This window comes from Pleurodeles waltl, chromosome 6 (genome assembly GCF_031143425.1).
Source record: "Pleurodeles waltl isolate 20211129_DDA chromosome 6, aPleWal1.hap1.20221129, whole genome shotgun sequence".
In the NCBI taxonomy this organism is placed as follows: Eukaryota; Metazoa; Chordata; class Amphibia; order Caudata; family Salamandridae; genus Pleurodeles; species Pleurodeles waltl.
The window spans coordinates 1,594,437,001-1,594,457,030 of NC_090445.1; the positions used below are offsets into that span (position 1 = coordinate 1,594,437,001).

Consider the following 20,030-nt stretch of genomic DNA (forward strand, 5'->3'; position numbering starts at 1 on the left):
GCACTGGACCCCAAGTTTGCCAGGCCTGGAATTAGAGTAGTAAATGAACCCAGTGCTAAAATATGCAAAAGGGTGCATAGTACCTAGAGATCTGGATACATATGATGGATTATATAAGTCTTTCATCTCTAAGTTTCATTTTATAATACCTTAGTATCTAAACAGTGTCTATGTCATCACACAGTTCTACTTGACTGCCTGGTTCACTGCTGGTTTTATTATCAGTGTGGAAGGGCTGTCTGGAGGCCTAAACCAGAAGAGTACAGCTGCTTTGTGATTTGGGCTTGCACTCACCCACTCCTTGTTTGACCAATGTGGCTTGCCTGCCTACACTGGGGCTCCAGGACGTCATTTTCCAGAACACATGTATACAAAATTAAGGTGGGTAGACAGGTTTCCCTGATCCACTAGGCACACACTGGTGTGCTTACACCATCATGTGGGATCACAGTCGATTTCTTGCTTTCCATACAGATATATTGAATCCCTTGGCATGCAGCATCAGTCATGCAGCAAAGGATGGCAGCATACGATGATTTGCTTTAGATTGACGATTTCACTTTTAGCCTTACCAGAGATTACTTTACTGTACTCAGATCTCAGCACTTCTTAGACCTGCATGGGCCTTATCCCATTTGTACTTCTGTTTTTTACGTTATGCAAGAGTATGGTATGTTTCTATTTTCCTCTTCTAGCGCGTACTCTGATTTGTTGGATACAGCCAAAGTTCCACAAAGCAATCATCTGTACAACCAGAACCTTCTCTGTTCACTTCTCAATTTAAGGTCTGTGGGTAAATGCTGACACCAACTGTAAGACCTTGTGTTGAATTCTATCCCAGATATCTTCTTTGTGGCTGCGTTTTTGCTTACGCCCACAGTTTAGTAGCCATTTCCAATTGTCTTTCCCTAGGCCAACTCTACAACAAGATGGCTAAATGAATAGCAAAGAGTAGCGGTTTGATATAAAATACCTTTCCATTTGCAGTTCCTGGTATCCTAAATTTCGGTATCGAGTTGAAAGGAACATCTAGTTTTTGCAATTTCACCTAAACACTCTTTGACTTGTCTTACTGGTATTACTACCTTCCAGAAACAGAGAGCAGTTGTGTAGAAACTGGTCCCCTTGCCAGTTGAATGGGAAGTCTAGGGTGAGGGGGTAAGACCAAGGCATTGTTACGTGTAGGTGTTTCGGTTGAGTGGGTGGGAATAGACATTGTTAGTCTATTTGACTGACCCTTGGCACCAGGCAACAAGTACATTGTAGTTGTGGTGAATCATGCCACAAGGTATCCAGAGGCAGTGCCCCTGAGGACCACAACTGCATGGGTGGTAGCTGGGACTCCCCTAGGGTTCTTTTCTAGGGTGGGATTTCCAAAGACAGTACTGTCTGACCGAAAGAACTAACTTGCCTCTTCACACATGAGATATGCGAGCAAGCTGATGTGACGTACCACTTGTCCACGGCATGCCATTTACAAACCAATGGTTTACTGCAGTAAGGGGACCGTATACATTGATCAGATATGGGTGAGATCAAACTCAAGAATCACCACAGAAGTAGGTAATTGACTGTGTGATTGGCCTCAAGAAGTTCATGGTGCAGTACATGGGTCAGTCAAAGAAAAACCTTCAGGCTAGACAAGTGTTGATGGCAATGTTGACTGGGTACCAATAAGCTCAGGAGGTGCTAGTGCTAAAGTCAATTTTCCCAGAGCACTACAAAGTAGTGCAGAGATAAACTTCTTCACAGATACAGGCGCCACAAGGGAATGCAGGTTCCATGTGAATCTACCTAGTCCTCACGTCTGCCGTAGAGATTACACACTAAACATCATGGCAATGTCAGAGAAAGTAGAGGACAACTGAGCCTTGTAGCTTAGTGCCAGGAAGGGTAGGACTATGGGAGGGGTACACCTGGCCCGCAAGTTAATTCCTGATCAGCAGAGTGAGGGAGGTGTAAAAAAATGTGCCCACATCTCCTCACGGACTCCAGAGTTAACACATGTCTGTGTCCATGAGACAGACACAGAGATAGTCTTCTTCTCAAAATTAAGACTAATCGCATAGCTGACTACTGAAACCCCAATGACTTCATCAGGATGGTTGCACTTCTGGTTCTCAGAGCTGATGGGTTTGCGGACTGGCTGGGTGCTGCAAAGTATTTGAGCACCTTTGATCTGACCAGAAGTTACTGGCAGATTGCTTCAGCACCAAGTGCCAAGGAGAGTACAGCATTCTCAAATCCCGAAGGATCTTTCCAGTTTAGGATGTGACAGAAGACATTTGTAGAACTGAAGAGAGCACTAAGCAATGCGCCTGTATTTAAAACACCCAACTACAGTCAGCCCTTTAGAGTGCAGACAGATGCCTCAGGTACTGAAGTTGGAGCTGTACTGGCTCAACTTGATGATAGATTGAGAGAGCATCCAGTGTCCTTTATTAGCAGGAGGTGGAGACACAGGAAATAGAAGTTGGCAGCCATTGAAAAAAAAGTGTTTTGCTATAGTGTGGGCTGTGCAAAGATTCTACTCTATTTGTTTGGGACTAAGTTTGTGGTACAAAAAGATCACAGCTCAGACAAGTGGTTCATAGCAATGAAGGGGATCCCAAATTGCTGGAATAGTCAATCCCATTAAAGGGCAGACATTTCACAGTTGGGCACAATGTTGGATGAAACCACAGGCATGCAGACGGACTTTCCCATCTGTTTTGTCAGTCCAACAATCGGATTAAGTCAAAGTTGGGAGGAGTGTCTGTTGGGATGAGAATGTCCCCTTCATGATGTACAGTCGTGTCACCCGACCTTCTGTGCTCCTGTTTTTTTTTATTTTTTATTTTGGGGTCATGCACACACTAATCGCATGTGCACTTATAGACCTCGGACCAGCAGTGCTAGGTTCTGGACCTATTCCTGAACCAGGAGGGGCACACTAAGCATATCCTCATAAATGACAGTGGACTACCGTCCCTGTCACAGGATTCATGCATGGATCGCAGTGGTGGCATCATACCAAGTTAAGTGAACTATGTGCACCTACCAGCCCATTCACCCAAAGTTCTGCTGCTCAAGATAAACTCAGAATCCCAAACACAATATCTGTGGTTTGTGCATGTACATGTTGCTAGAAGCAATCGTGTGCCATGCCGTGTTGTGCATGTATGCTAGGAGCAGTAGTGAGCCATGCAGGATTGTTGCAGGCCTGTGGGTTTCATTTTGGAAGCCAACCAACGGAGCTTGAGAACAAGTTTTGAGAAAGCTTGCTTTACTCCAAACAGCATATATGTATTGCCGGCAACCCTTAGATGGAAGCGGAAGCACCAGGCACTAGAGTGAGAAAAGAGGAGATAGGCTTTTCTTTGAAGTTCCAAGGCCCTTCCTGAGTCAGTGGGTTTTAAAGGACTCTGATTGCAGCTGTTATCTGGTGAATGGTAGGGGGTACAGGGTGATACCTATAGGGAATGGAGTCCTTTGAACGGGCACATATCTTGGCTGTCTTCCTGATTTCTGTAAGCAGAGATCATCAGTAGCTGGGTGTAGTCTCTCCTAACCCTCTTAATTTTTTATGGGTACTCCACCTATAGACTGTTCTATGAAGCACAACAACCTTGCAGACAGAGGCCAGGCCTGGTACGTGACCTAGGCAGGACACAAGAAAGGGGAACCGATTCAAACAGGTTCCAAGGAGCAGGCCTGGAATACACATCCCTCCTTTGCAAAAGCATTACATTACAAAGATGGGAGCCCAAGACCTATTTGTTGTTCATTGACACGGTCTCTTCTACAGATGAGTGTGTGCAATGCAGCGAATGAAGGTAAACAAAGCACCCAAGAGTTGGTGTAGCACTGACAGACAACTCCCCAGAGGGAAGTACACATTGTGAACTTGGTACCACATGGGAAGACCCACTACAGCCAGAGACAGGCCGGTCAGCAGAGACCCCTACGAGCACCAAGCCCCACACCAGAGGATCGGGTATTGAACTATAATTGCCTGTGTAGTGGTTTTGATATTTATGTGTGTAATGAAGTATTTGTCTGGTCTACAAATAGAAACACTGGGCAGGAAGTACATTGACTTATTGTACTGTCAGTGTAGAGGGGGGAGTGGTATTGATTCTTGAGCCTGAGTAATCTCCAAACTAACCTCCCTGAGAAGCTTGCGACTGCTTGTCCTCACTACCAATGAAAGTCAAATGTAGAAAGGGTTGTAGTAGGCCCAGTTTGCACAGCTACAGTAGGGCAGGTCCAGGACAGGTAAACGACCTCAACCCCCACAGTTGTGGTCCAGTAACCGCTGCCTTCCAGGTGGCCTCTTGAATGGGGATGGATAGGTATATTAAATCAGATAGGTAAGGAAAATGAAATAGGTTGCACAAAGGACCCGAGCAAATCTAACTCATAAACCACATCATAAAAACAAAAATGTCATAAAACAGTAAAAAAACGAAAACCACAGTGGCCAGAGTAGGATTGGTATAGGTGGTACTGGATTCTACTACCCCCATGAAGTGGACTACCAGTGTTTGGTTGTCTGTCTCTCTGGGCCCTTGACAGGCAGCTTACCTTAAGTTTACTATACTCCCAGTGTCTGAGCTGAAGACACATCTAACCAACATAAGACTGTGTGGCTAACTCCAACTTACTATGGTTCAGTCTGAAGTCTAAATGCACAGCTTAGACTGGGTTAACCTCTCTCCACTGACCCTCAACATTCATTCACAGACCTAGCTTAGTCCTTACATTTTAGAGAGGGGAGCACAGGCCACCTAGAAGAGTATCCCATCTTTACTAACACCGCTGAAAGCATAACTCAAAGAAGACGCACATTGCTCGGCACATTTCATAGCATAACAAAAACTCATAGATAGGCATTTTTTATTTTTCACAATTTTATTCAATAAAAGCAATGCAAGAAACGAATCCTTCTGCGAATTCCTGATGGAACCCTGAAGTCTCTTCTGCAGTTCTAACAGTTTCTACACAGCGGAGTTGCGACTTTAGTTACAATCGAGCCTGCTTGGACTTCTTCGTATAGAGATATCCGTTGTTACTTGTTTTCCTAAAAGAGAAACAGGAAATAAAAGTTAATGAACACATCTAACCTATCCCTCTAGCGAGTGTGGCACTTCATCTTCCATCAACTGGTCATTAGATTCAGTTGATCACTCCTAGAAACCCATAATGTTTAATGTATTTTTAAGGGACTTTTTCCAAGGACTTAATTTAGCAGTAGCCAGAGATAGCAACTAGTTTGTCCAACATCATACCCCCACAGACAACAGCGATGTTCCCAGTGAGGACTAGCCGCCAGGATTGGACATCAAACCGAATAAGGGCCGCATAACTCGCAGGTGCATTCCTTATTGCCAAGTAATCTCTGATCTCGATATTGATCATGATTCTCTCTGACATGGATGCAAATACAGAGAATTAGACAAAGTGAAAGCCAACATATTAAGATATATGATTTGCACAGGTGCATTCAGGGATGCATGCGTGCTGTGCATTAGTTAGTGTCGCTCCCCTACCAATATAAGCACCAATATCCAAGTATAGGGCATTCCTGGCTGAAGGCTGCAAAGCCTAGCTGTCAGCTTGTTTGATAAAACTGGGATATATCAATGACTGGATGCTGCACAGGGCTAATGTGATACAATGATAAGCATATTTGGAAGACTTTGGGTTCCATTAGGATACTCAGTATAATTTACACCTCCCAGCCCCCATATATGCCTGTTACGTTCAAACAGCTCCTTCTCTATACTTTGAAATACATATGAAAACAATATTCCTTTAAAAAATCTTTGATAGCAATGCAAGACAATGCAAAAATAATCCACCACTATGCCGAATCTTAAATTAAGAATGTTCTCTTTTACTCCCTACTTCTAAAAAAAAAGTGAAGGGCTACCTACATTTTGGTCAAGTCTGCATTACTGGGGAAAGCCTACTGTGAGTATGTTGTATAGTGAAAACCCACAGTGCTATGCTGCCCTTCTTTTGGCTAAGTCTGCATTATAAAGATAAACTGAATATGAGAAACGCAAAACACTTGCACCCATAAAACAATACATACAAATATCCATAAGAACACGTTAGGAAGAACTCTTCAATGCACAGGTCACATATGTCTTGCAGCCAATAACGCCATGCCTAAGCTGTCCATATAATTGGGGCAATAGGCATGCGAAGAAATGCATATGCAAAAAAGAACCACAGCAGACCTTTCAGACACCAAAAATCACACACCCACACACTGCCCATTGAATATGGCACTACCAGAAACCGACCTGGATACAATACCCAAAACATACACTCACAGAAAGTGTGTGCAACTCCCCCCCTAAAAAAAACAGGGCTATGAGGTCATACTAATGGCAGTGTCTGTATCATACCAAGGCCAATGAAATAGCATTAAATGCCATAGGGTCTCCTATCATTGGAACAAGTCATTCTCTTCTGTGTACGCATACTACAAGTGAAGGGCCAATTGTACTATTTCTTTTTCAAGCAATGCAGTCCAGAAATCAAAGTTGTTCCACAGTGTTACAGGAAAGGAAATGAGGAGTATAGCACCGTATCTACCAAGATATGGCTCTGTTAGTGTAATTATCTGCATTGGCACACTTTATTGCTGCCTACCACTTTTGAATCATAGGTGGTCATTACAACCCTGGCGGTCGGTGTTAAAGCGGCGGTAAGACTGTGTAGGAAGTTGGCTCTGTATGCACTATTTCAAAGTAAGGAATAGTATGCACAGAGTCCAAGGGTTCCCCTTAGAGGTAAGATAGTGGCAAAAAGAGATAATTCTAATGCTCTATTTTGTGGTAGTGTGGTCGAGCAGTAGGCTTATCAAAGGAGTAGTGTTGAGCATTTGTTGTACACACACAGGCAATAAATGAGGAACACACACTCAGAGACAATTCCAGGCCAATAGGTTTTTGTATAGAAAATTATCTTTTCTTAGTTTATTTTAAGAACCACAGGTTCAAGATCTACACGTAATACTTCAAATGAAAGGTATTGCAGGTAGGTACTTTAGGAACTTTGAATTAGCAAAATAGCATATACAGTTTTCACATAAATGACATATAGCTATTTTAAAACTAGACAGTGCAATTTTCAACAGTTCCTGGGGGAGGTAAGTGTTTGTTAGTTTTGCAGGTAAGTTAACCACCTACGGGGTCCAAGTTTGGGTCCAAGGTAGCCCACCGTTGGGGGTTCAGAGCAACCCCAAAGTTACCACACCAGCAGCTCAGGGCCGGTCAGGTGCAGAGGTCAAAGTGGTGCCCAAAACGCATAGGCTTCAATGGAGAAGGGGGTGCCCGGGTCCAGTCTGCCAGCAGATAAGTACCCGCGTCTTTGGAGGGCAAACCAGGGGGGTTTTGTAGGGCACCGGGGGGGGACACAAGTCCACACAGAAAGTACACCCTCAGCTGCACAGGGGCGGCCGGGTACAGTGTGCAAACAAGTGTCGGGTTTTCAATAGAAAGCAATGGGAGACCAAGGGGTCTCTTCAGCGATGCAGGCAGGCAAGGGGGGGGCTCCTCGGGGTAGCCACCACCTGGGCAAGGGAGAGGGCCACCTGGGGGTCGCTCCTGCATGGGAGGTCGGATCCTTCAGGCCCTGTGGGCTGCGGGTGCAGAGTCTTTACCAGGCGTCGGGTCTTTAAAGCAGGCAGTCGCGGTCAGGGGGAGCCTCGGGATTCCCTCTGCAGGCGTCGCTGTGGGGGCTCAGGGGGGCCAACTCTGGCTACTCACGGTCTCGTAGTCGCCGGGGAGTCCTCCCTGAAGTGATTGTTCTCCACAAGTCGAGCCGGGGCGTTGGGTGCAGAGTGTCAAGTCTCACGCTTCCGGCGGGAAACGCGAGTTGTTTCAAAGTTGCTTCTTTGTTGCAAAGTTGCTTCTTTGTTGCAAAGTTGCAGTCTTTGGTGAACAGAGCCGCTGTCCTCTGGAGTTCTTGGTCCTTCTAGATTCAGGGCAGTCCTCTGAGGCTTCAGAGGTCGCTGGTCCCTGTGGAAAGCGTCGCTGGAGCAGTGTCTTTAGAAGTGGGGAGACAGGCCGGTAGAGCTGGGGCCAAAGCAGTTGGTGTCTCCGTCTTCTCTGCAGGGTTTTTCAGCTTAGCAGTCCTCTTCTTCTTAGTTTGCAGGAATCTGAGTTCCTAGGTTCTGGGGAGCCCCTAAATACTGCATTTAGGGGTGTGTTTAGATCTGGGGGTTAGTAGCCAATGGCTACTAGCCCTGAGGGTGACTACACCCTCTTTGTGCCTCCTCCCTGAGGGGAGGGGGGCACATCCCTAATCCTATTGGGGGAATCCTCCATCTGCAAGATGGAAAATTTCTAAAGGTTAGAGTCACCTCAGCTCAGGACACATTAGGGGCTGTCCTGACTGGTCAGTGACTCCTCCTTGTTTTTCTCATTATCTCCTCCGGCCTTCCCGCCAAAAGTGGGGCCGGGGCCGTAGGGGGCGGGCAACTCCACTAGCTGGTGTGCCCTGGGGTGCTGTAACAAAGGGGGTGAGCCTTTGAGGATCACCGCCAGGTGTTACAGTACCTGCAGGGGGAGGTGTGAAGCACCTCCACCCAGTACAGGCTTTGTTAATAGCCACAGAGTGACAAAGGCACTCTCCCCATGTGGCCAGCAACATGTCTGGTGTGTGGCATGCTGCTAAAACCAGTCAGCCTACACGGGTAGTCGGTTAAGGTTTCAGGGGGGCACCTCTAAGGTGCCCTCTGGGGTGTATGTTACAATAAAATGTACACTGGCATCAGTGTGCATTTATTGTGCTGAGAAGTTTGATACCAAACTTCACAGTTTTCAGTGTAGCCATTATGGTGCTGTGGAGTTTGTGCATGACAGACTCCCAGACCATATACTCTTATGGCTACCCAGCACTTACAATGTCTAAGGTTTTGCTTAGACACTGTAGGGGCACAGTGCTCATGCACTTATGCCCTCACCTATGGTATAGTGCACCCTGCCTTAGGGCTGTAAGGCCTGCTAAAGGGGTGACTTATCTATACCTATAGGCAGTGTGAGGTTGGCATGGCACCCTGACGGGAGTGCCATGTCGACTGTCGTTTTGTCCTCACTAGCACACACAAGCTGGCAAGCAGTGTGTCTGTGCTGAGTGAGGGTTCCCAAGGGTGGCATAAGACATGCTGCAGCCCTTAGAGACCTTCCCTGGCATCAGGGCCCTTGGTACCAGGGGTACCAGTTAAAAGGGACTTACCTGGATGCCAGGGTGTGCCAATTGTGAAAACAAAAGTACAGGTTAGGAAAATAACACTGGTGCTGGGGCCTGATTAGCAGGCCTCAGCACACTTTCAAATCAAAACTTAGCATCAGCAAAGGCAAAAAGTCAGGGGGTAACCATGCCAAGGAGGCATTTCCTTACAAACCCCCCCCCCCCCAAATGAAAGAGGATGAGACTAACCTTTCCCAAGAGAGTCTTCATTTTCTAAGTGGAAGAACCTGGAAAGGCCATCTGCATTTGCATGGGCAGTCCCAGGTCTGTGTTCCACTATAAAGTCCATTCCCTGTAGGGAGATGGACCACCTCAACAGTTTTGGATTTTCACCTTTCATTTGCATCAGCCATCTGAGAGGTCTGTGGTAGTCTGAACTACAAAGTGAGTACCAAAAAGGTATGGTCTCAGCTTCTTCAGGGACCAAACCACAGCAAAGGCCTCCCTCTCAATGGCACTCCAACGCTGCTCCCTGGGGAGTAACCTCCTGCTAATGAAAACAACAGGCTGGTCAAGGCCATTATCATTTGTTTGGGACAAAACTGCCCCTATCCCATGTTCAGAGGCATCTGTCTGCACAATGAACTGCTTGGAGTAATCTGGAGCTTTTAGAACTGGTGCTGTGCACATTGCTTGTTTCAGGGTGTCAAAGGCCTGTTGGCATTCTACAGTCCAGTTTACTTTCTTGGGCATTTTCTTGGAGGTACGTTCTGTGAGGGCTGTCACTATGGATCCATATCCCTTCACAAACCTCCTATAGTACCCAGTCAAGCCAAGGAATGCCCTGACTTAAGTCTGGGTTTTTGGAGCTGCCCAGTCCAGAATAGTCTGGATCTTAGGCTGGAGTGGCTGAACTTGGCCTCCACCTACAAGGTGTTCCAAGTAAACCACAGTTCCCTGCCCTATCTGGCATTTGGATACCTTGATAGAGAGGCCTGCTGATTGCAGAGTCTTCAAAACCTTCTTCAGGTGGACCAGGTGATCCTGCCAGGTGGAGCTAAAGACAGCAATATCGTCAAGATAAGCTGCATTAAAGGACTCCAGGCCAGCAAGGACTTGATTCACCAACCTTTGGAAGGTTGCAGGGGCATTCTTTAAACCAAAGGGCATAACAGTAAACTGGTAATGCCCATCAGGTGTGGAGAATGCGGTCTTTTATTTTACTCCTGGTGCCATTTTTATTTGCCAGTACCCTGCTGTTAAGTCAAAGGTACTTAAGAATTTGGCAGCACCTAGTTTGTCAATGAGTTCCTCTGCTCGTAGAATGGGATGGGCATCTGTCTTGGTGACAGAATTAAGTCCTCTGTAGTCCACACAAAACCTCATCTCTCTCTTTCCATCTTTGGTGTGAGGTTTGGGGACTAAGACCACTGGGCTAGTCCAGGGACTGTCAGAGTGCTCAATGACTCCCAATTCCAGCATCTTGTGGACTTCCACCTTGATGCTTTCCTTAACTTGGTCAGACTGTCTAAATATTTTGTTTTTGACAGGCATGCTATCTCCTGTGTCCACATCATGGGTACACAGGTGTGTCTGACCAGGGGTTAGGGAAAAGAGCTCAGCAAACTGTTGCAGGACCTTCCTACAGTCAGATTGCTGTTGGCTAGAGAGGCTGTCTGAATAGATCACTCCATCTACTGAACCATCTTTAGGGTCTGTGGAGAGGAGATCAGGGAGAGGTTCACTCTCAGCTTCCTGGTCCTCATCTGTTACCATCAACAGATTCACATCTGCCCTGTCATGGAAGAGTTTGAGGCGGTTCAAATGGATAACCCTTTTGGGGGTCCTGCTAGTGCCTAGGTCTACCAGGTAGGTGACCTGACTCTTCTTTTCTAGCACTGAGTAAGGGCCACTCCATCTGTCCTGAAGTGCCCTGGGAGCCACAGGCTCCAGAACCCAGACTTTCTGCCCTGGCTGAAATTTAACCATAGCAGCCTTTTGGTCATACCAAAACTTCTGGAGCTGTTGGCTGGCCTCAAGTTTTTGCTTGCCTTTTCCATATACTCTGCCATCCTTGAACGTAGGCGTAGTACATAGTCCACTATATCTTGCTTAGGCTCATGAAGAGGTCTCTTCCAGCCTTCTTTCACAAGAGCTAGTGGTCCCCTTACAGGATGGCCAAACAGAAGTTCAAAGGGGGAAAACCCTTCTCCCTTCTGGGGCACCTCTCTGTAAGCGAAAAGCAGACATGGCAAGAGGACATCCCATCTCCTTTTGAGTTTTTCAGGGAGCCCCATGATCATGCCTTTCAATGTCTTGTTAAACCTTTCAACAAGACCATTGGTTTGTGGATGGTATGGTGTGGTGAATTTGTAAGTCACCCCACACTCATTCCACATGTGTTTCAGGTATGCTGACATAAAGTTGGTACCTCTGTCAGACACCACCTCCTTAGGAAAACCCACTCTGGTAAAAATACCATTGAGTGCTTTGGCTACTACAGGGGCAGTAGTGGACCTAAGGGGAATTGCTTCAGGGTATCTAGTAGCATGATCCACTACTACTAGTATGTATTGGTTCCCTGAGGCTGTGGGAGGTTCAAGTGGACCCACTATGTCCACACCCACTCTTTCAAAGGGGACCCCCACCACTGGAAGTGGAATGAGGGGGGCCTTTGGGTGTCCACCTGCCTTACCACTGGCTTGACAGGTGGCACAGGAGACACAAAACTCCTTGACCTTCTGGGACATGTTGGGCCAATAGAAGTGGTTGACTAGTCTCTCCCACGTCTTGGTCTGTCCCAAATGCCCAGCAAGAGGAATGTCATGAGCTAAGGTTAGAATGAACTCCCTAAACTCCTGAGGCACTTCCACTCTCCTAGTGGCACCAGGTTTGGGATCTCTTGCCTCAGTGTAAAGGAGTCCATCTTCCCAATAGACTCTATGTGTTCCTGTTATTTTTCCATTGGACTCTTCAGCAGCTTGCTGCCTAAGGCCTTCAAGAGAGCGACAGGTTTCTTGTCCCTTACACAACTGTTCCCATGAGGGTCCCCCTGGGCCTAGGAGCTCGACCTGATAAGGTTCTAACTCCAAGGGCTCAGTTACCTCAGAGGGCAGAACTTCTTCCTGAGAAGAGAGTTTCTCTTTTTCTTGTTGTGTTGCAACTGGTTCCCCAGTTGTCTTCCCTTTTCTCTTGGAGGGTTGGGCCCTTTTTCCAGGCTCCAACACCACTTTTTCACCCTGAGCCTTGCACTGTGCCCTTGTCTTGACACACACCAGTTCAGGGATACCCAGCATGGCTGCATGGGTTTTCAGTTCTACCTCAGCCCATGCTGAGGACTCCAGGTCATATCCAAGCAAACAGTCTACAGGGATATTTGAGGAGCCCACCACCTGTTTCAGGCCATTGACCCCTCCCCACTCTAAAGTTACCATAGCCATGGGATGTACTTTAGTCTGATTGTCAGTGTTGGTGACTGGATAAGTTTGTCCAGCCAGGTATTGACCAGGGGAAACCAATTTCTCTGTCACCATGGTGACACTGGCACCTGTATCCCTCAGGCCTTCTACACTTGTCCCATTAATTAAGAGCTGCTGTCTGTATTTTTGCATGTTAGGGGGCCAGGCACCCAGTGTGGCTAAATCCACCCCACCCTCAGAGACTAATGTAGCTTCAGTGTGACACCTGATTTGCTCTGGGCACACTGTTGATCCCACTTGGAGACTGGCCATTCCAGTGTTAGCTGGAGTAGAGTTTGAAGTGGAACCTTTCTTGGGACAGGCCTTGTCTCCAGTTTGGTGTCCAGGCTGATTACAGCTACGACACCAGGCCTTTTTGGGATCAAAGTTTTTACCCTTGTACCCAAAATTGGATTGTGAAGAGGCTCTGGGCCCACCCTCCTGAGCAGGTTTTTGGGGGCCTGTAGAAGACTCTTTACTATTTTTCCCTTTGGATGTCTCAACACTCTTCCCCTGGGAGGCTTTGTGACCCCTTTCTTTTGGTCACCCCCTGTGTAAGTCTTGGTCACCCTAGTCTTGACCCAATGGTCCGCCTTCTTTCCCAATTGGTCTACCAGATGCTGATGCAGTTTATCATTTGAAAAATTACTTAACAGGTGTTCTTTCACAAATAAATTGTACAGTCCATCATAATCATTTACACCACTGCTTTGAATCCAACCATCCAGTGTTTTTACTGAGTAGTCAACAAAATCAACCCAGGTCTGGCTCGAGGATTTTTGAGCCCCCCTGAACCGAATTCTATACTCCTCTGTGGAGAATCCAAAGCCCTCAATCAGGGTAGCCTTCATGAGGTCATAAGATTCTGCATCTTTTCCAGAGAGTGTGAGGAGTCTATCCCTACACTTTCCAGTGAACATTTCCCAAAGGAGAGCACCCCAGTGAGATCTGTTTACTTTTCTGGTTACACAAGCCCTCTCAAAAGCTGTGAACCATTTGGTGAGGTCATCACTATCTTCATATTTAGTTACAATCCCTTTAGGGATTTTCAACATGTCAGGAGAATCTCTGACCCTATTTATGTTGCTGCCACCATTGATGGGACCAAAACCCATCTCTTGTCTTTCCCTTTCTATGGCTAGGAGCTTTCTCTCTAAAGCCAATCTTTTGGCCATCCTGGCTAGCAGGAAGTCATCTTCACTGAGGCTATCCTCAGTGATTCCAGAGGTGCTGGACCCTCCTGTGAGGGAAGCAGCATCTCTGACTATCACATTTGGAGTCAGGGTTTGAGGAGCCCTGACTTCCCTAACTAGGAGTGGGGGTGGGACTCCCTCCACATCACTAGTTTCTTCCTCTAGGAGGTCATCCTCAGAGGGGTTGTCTTTAGCAAACTCTGCCAAAAGCTCCTGGAGCTGTAATTTGGTAGGGTTTAAACCAGCTTTAATATTTTTTAATTTGCAGAGAGACCTTAACTCCCTCATCCTAAGATGGAGGTAAGGGGTGAGGTCGAGTTCCATCACATTCTCTTCTGCATTAGACATTATTGGGGGTCATTACAACACTGGCGGTAAAAGCTGCTTACCGCTGTGCAGAAGACCGCCAACATACCGCCACGGCCGTGGAATTCCGCCACAGCTATTATGACCCACATCTTGGAAACCGCTGAAATTCAGACACCCACACAACTCCGCCACACCAAAGGTCAGTGATAAACTGGCGAAAACAATTCCTCCACCGTCACGCCAACAGAAACACGCCCATGCTATCACGGCCCACAAATCCACGCAGCGGTCTTTCAACCATGGTATTCCATTGGCGGTACACACCGCCGCGCTCAAAATACACACACATCTCCAAAACACCGCCACATTGGACAATTCAAAATACACACACCTGATACACATACAAACACCACTCCCACACACCCAACACAATATAAAACACACACCTACAAACCCCTACAACCATAATTCATGAACGAAGGCCAGAGAGACAGAGAGCACAGCAATTGAGAACCCCACCACACAGAGGCACACAACACCATCACCCATACAACATCCACGCACAAAACACCACACACCACTACACATCACCACACACATGAACACTTACACCACCCCACACATCACCCACATCATCCCATGTCACGCCAAAGACACCCCCGGTTTTCCGAGGAGGAGCTCAGGGTCATGGTGGAGGAAATCCTAAGGGTAGAGCCACAGCTATTTGGATCACAGGTGCAGCACACCTCCATAGCCAGGAAGATGGAGCTATGGCGCAGAATCGTGGACAGGGTCAACGCTGTGGGACAGCATCCAAGAAATCGGGAGGACATCAGGAAGAGGTGGAACAATCTACGGGGGAAGGTGCGTTCTGTGGTCTCCAGGCACAACATTGCGGTACAGCGGACTGGCGGCGGACCCCCAACTCCTCCCCCACAACTAACAACATGGGAGGAGCAGGTCTTGACCATCAAGCATCCAGAGGGCCTCGGAGGAGTCGGTGGAGGAATGGACACTGGTAAATCAAATCTTAACTATCATATCCCCCACCCTACCTGCATGCTATCACACACCCCCACCCTCACCCCCTCCCCTATCACTCCAACTCCTCACTAATGTACTAATAACACAAACCACTCATCCCAACACCAAGCCCTGCATGACACAACTAAGCATGGTCACCCCTCACCAAAGCATGCTCACTGCACATACCCAGGACAACCCCATAACCATCTTCACACAAACCCACACACAGGAATGCTTGCACTGGGGTACATGCACACCCACCCATTGCACACCATTACACACAAACATGCAATAATCATGCTCTTATATCCCTGCAGGACCACTAAGGAACGTCATCACACCAGAGGGTCCAGACATCTCCACTCCACCCACAGAAGAGGCCCACAGTGACGACAGCAGCTCTGCCCTACTGGATCCGAATGACCAGCCCGGACCATCGTGGGCCTCAGGACAGTCGGTTCCCCTTGCACAGGCACAGCCCAACACTGACCTTCCACCCTCTGGTAACACCAGCACAGCACCCACCCAGCGGGCCCATACCTCCGTACCCAGGACACGTCAATCAGCTGTGTGTCCACCACTACAGGGAACCCAGGATAACCCACCACCCCAACAACAACAGGGACCTGGGGGCAGTGGTAGTGGGCACACGGTCCAGGGGACGGAGGCACAGGAACACAGGGGAACTGGGAGGGCTGCTGTGCGACAGGGGGCGGACAGGCCAAGGGAACCCACTCTCCACGAGGCCCTCTCCTCCATCATGGGAGCAAACCACCACTCCCAGAAGACAATGGCGACGGTCCTGGCCAAGTTTCAGGAGACCCAGCGCATGCAGGAGGAGCAGCATTTGGGGCTTAGGGAGGAGCTCAGAACCATCAGCTACGCCCTGGGCACCATCGTAGGGGTGCTGAAGGACATACAAAAGACCATGAGGGACACCGTGGCACTCCAAGGGGCCCCTGACACTAGCATGGACGATGAACTGCCCACCACCTCTGCCAGCGCTAGTGGACAGGAGGCACCGCCACAGGACCACCACACCAGCACCCCACCCCCCGCAGATGGACAACCACTCCGCAAGCAGTCCCTGAGATCCAGGATCAGGACAGAGCAAGATGGCAAGACAACCGCCAGGAAATGAGACGACCCTGATTGCCCTCCCACTGTCCCACTTTGTTACCCTGTCCATACTTCAACTGCCCCAGCTCCACTTCCTATGCCCAGATGGGAAGTGCACCTGTGAGACTAATAGACTGGACTCTACCATGGACATTCCTCCACCGTCCCCCATCACAATTTTACAACCCCCCTCAATTTTTGAGCACTTAAATAAACACCCTTGAACCACAAAACAATCTTGAGTCAGTCTGTGATTTGGTAAATTTGTATTATCAATGACAGTATCAAAATGCGTTTTCAATTGTAAAGCCAACTTACCTATGTCACACATCACAAGTCCATGAAGGATGCAAGCAGATGACACATGTTGGTAACCACACCTGTGAAACCGTAATGGAAAGGTACAACTCAGTGACCAAACAGTGCTATGGAATGACAGACATGATAGAGGTAGAAGTCTGAAAGTGAATGTAATGGTAAAAAAGAAATGTTCTCACCTGTCTGTCACTGGAAATACTGTTTTATGACTGACTCCCTGTTGTCTATGTCTTCTTCCTCAGCTTCCTCCTCATCACTGTCCACAGGCTCCACAGCTGCCACAACACCGCCATCTGGACCATCCTCCTGCAGAAAAGGCACCTGCCGTCGCAAAGCATCGAGCAGGCGATGATGATCTGGCACACCTTCTTCGGTGAGTAGAATAGGGATCCACCTGTCATATGGAGGCACCTGAACCTGGCCTTCAGGAGGCCGAAGGTGCGTTCGATCTCCCCCCCTCTTCCGCCCATCGGCCTCATTGTAGCGTTCCTCTGCCCTGGTCCTGGGATTCCTCACTGGGTCAACAGCCAGGACAGGTTTGGGTAACCAGAGTCCTCTAGTAGCCACACACGGTGCCTCTGGAGTTGACCCATCACATAAGGGATGCTGCTATTCCGCAGGATGTAGGCGTCATGCACAGAGCCAGGGAACATAGCATTTACCTGGGAGATGTACTGGTCTGCCAAACATACCATCTGTACATTCATGGAATTATAACTCTTCCGGTTCCTGTACACCTGTTCACTTCTGTGGGGGGAGACCAGAGCTACGTGGGTCCCATCAATAGCACCTATGACGTTGGGGATATGTCCAAGGGCATAGAAGTCACCTATAACTGTAGCCAAATCCTCCACCTGAGGGAAAACAATATAGCTCCTTACGTGTTTCAGCAGGGCAGACAACACTCTGGACAACACGTTGGAAAATGTAGCACGTCAGGGGGGATTCCTGTGGGATGGCGGATTGGTGACATCAGGTCTGGCTCCAACTCCAACTGGGTACATAGTTCCTGGATAGTGGCACGGTCAAACCTGTAGGTGATGATTAAATGTCGCGCCTCCATTGTCAACAGGTCCACCAGCGGTCGGTACACCGGAGGATTCCGCCATCTTCTCAAATGTCCAAGCTGACGGTGCCTAGGAAGGACAACAGCGACCACAGAGTCAACAAATTTACAGGCATGTACCCACAGATACACAGAACACGACACCAAACACAAAACTCTTCCTGTATGTGTGTTGAGTGTAGGCCTAGGTATGTGTGACGCAGTAGTAAATGAAGCCATGTGGGCCCCTGAAATGGCGGCTGCCTGACCTATAAAGTGGGACAATGAGATGTGAGGCATCTGCGCTGGTGTTGTACACCGTTGCGGTAGGCGGTCGTAGACCGCGGCGCAATGCTACATTGGTTAACATTGGACCCTATGGGTCCCAGGAGCCAATGATGAAGTGCGCCGGCGGTGATGATACGCACCTCCGCGGACGTGACCACCATTTTCTATATGTTCAATGACTCGATACCTGATGTTCGACAGGAGAGGACCTACACTGCAAGTGCTGCTGTGACCTCGGTCTGGAAGAGACAATGGCTCGTGCGTCTGGGGAAAGGGCCCCTGCCTTCACTGCTCAGGAGTTGGAGAAGCTCGTGGACGGGGTCCTACCCCAGTACACGCTACTCTACGGTCCTCCAGACCAACAGGTAAGTACACAGGGAGCACGTTGTATGGGCTATGCCTGGGTGGAGAGGGCTGGTTGTAAGAAGGAAGGGGGCAGAGTTCAGGGAACATGAAGGACTGTGAATGCATGTGCCACATGGCAAGGGTAGGGATGGGGGCCACTCACATCAACGGTGTAGTTGCTAATGACTTTTCTTCTTCCCCTGTGCATTTCATGTAGGTCAGCGCCCACCAGAAGAAGGACACACATGGATGCCACAGGGGCATGTATACCTGTACTTGGCCCTCTACTGAGGTGGGGTGGAGTGACACATGGCCTGCATTACGGAGGGGCCTAGCCTACGTAAGTCGCCCTGGCCTAGGGAAACCCACATCCCTCCTCCCCCACCCAGACACCTTCACTGTGCGCAAAGTCCCCAGAATGAGAGTGTACTCACCCCCTTGTGTCTGCTGTGATGCCCTCAAGCACCCATCCAACTCCGGGTAGGCCACCGCCAGGATCCTGAACATCAGGGGGGTCATGGTGCGACGGACACCCCTCCCACGTTGGGAGGCCATCCCCAGCTGAGCCTCCACCGTCTTCTTGCTCCAGCGGCGAATGTCCTCCCATCTTTTACGGCAGTGGGTGCCCCGTCTCTGGTGGACCCCCAGGGTCCGGACATCCTTGGCGATGGCATGCCAAATGTCCTTCTTCTGGTGGGCGCTGACCTACATGAAATGTACAGGAGAAGAAGAGAAGTCATTACCAACTGCGCCGTCAAAGTGAGTGGCTCCCATCCCTACCCTTGCCATGTAGCACATGCACCCACCGTCTTTCATGCACGCAGAACTCTGCCCCCTTCCTTATTACAACCATCCATCTCCACACAGGCATAGCCCATACAACATGCTCCCTGTGTACTTACCTGTTGGTCTGGAGGACCGAAGAGTAGCGTGTACTGGGGGAGGACCCCCATCGACGAACTTCTCCAACTCCTCCGATGTGAAGGCAGGGGCCCTTTCCCCAGACGCACGAGCCATTGTCTCTTCCAGACCGAGGTCACAGCAGCACTTGCAGTGTAGGTCCTCTCCTGTCGAAGATCAGGTATCAAGTGATTATACAGATAGAAAATGGCAGTCACGTCTGCGGCGGTCACATCCGCGGCGGTGCATACCATCACCGCCGGCGTACATCGTCATTGGCTCCTGGGACCCATAGGGTCCAATGCTAACCAATGCAGCATTGCGCCGCGGTCTTCAACCGCCTACCGCGACGGTGTACAACGCCAGCGCAGTTACCTCACATCCCATTGTCCCACTTTAGAGATCAGGCAGCCGCAATTTCAGGGGCCCACATGGCCTAATTTCCAAATGCGTCACACATACCTAGCCTAGCCTCAACACACACATACAGGCCAAATTTTGTGTATGATTGGTGTTCTGTGTAGACTGTGGGTACATACCTCTGAGTTGTTTGACTCTGTGCGTGCTGTTGTCCTTCATAGGCACCGTCCGCTGGGACATGTGAGGAGATGGCAGAATCCTCTGGTGTACCGACCGCTGGTGGACCTGTCGACAATGGAGGAAAGAAATTTGATTATCACCAACAGGTTTGACCGTGCCACAGTCCAGGAACTGTGTTCACAGTTGGAGCCTGACCTGATGTCAGCAAACCGCCATCCCACAGGAATCCCCCCTCAAGTGCAGGTGCTATCAGTGCTCCATTTCCTTGCAAGTGGGTCTTTTCAAACAACTGTGGCCATG

General features: G+C 48.8%; 1 protein-coding gene across 1 annotated transcript in view; it reads right to left on the reverse strand.

Moving 5' to 3' along the window:
* Window positions 1–4,874: 4,874 nt before the first annotated feature.
* LOC138301191 (lipocalin-like) overlaps window positions 4,875–20,030 on the reverse strand; it is a 46,481-nt gene continuing 31,325 nt past the window's right edge. The window contains exon 7 of the mRNA XM_069241419.1: window positions 4,875–5,062. The gene's annotated coding sequence lies outside the window, so the exon portion shown is untranslated. The remainder of the gene's footprint in view (window positions 5,063–20,030) is intronic.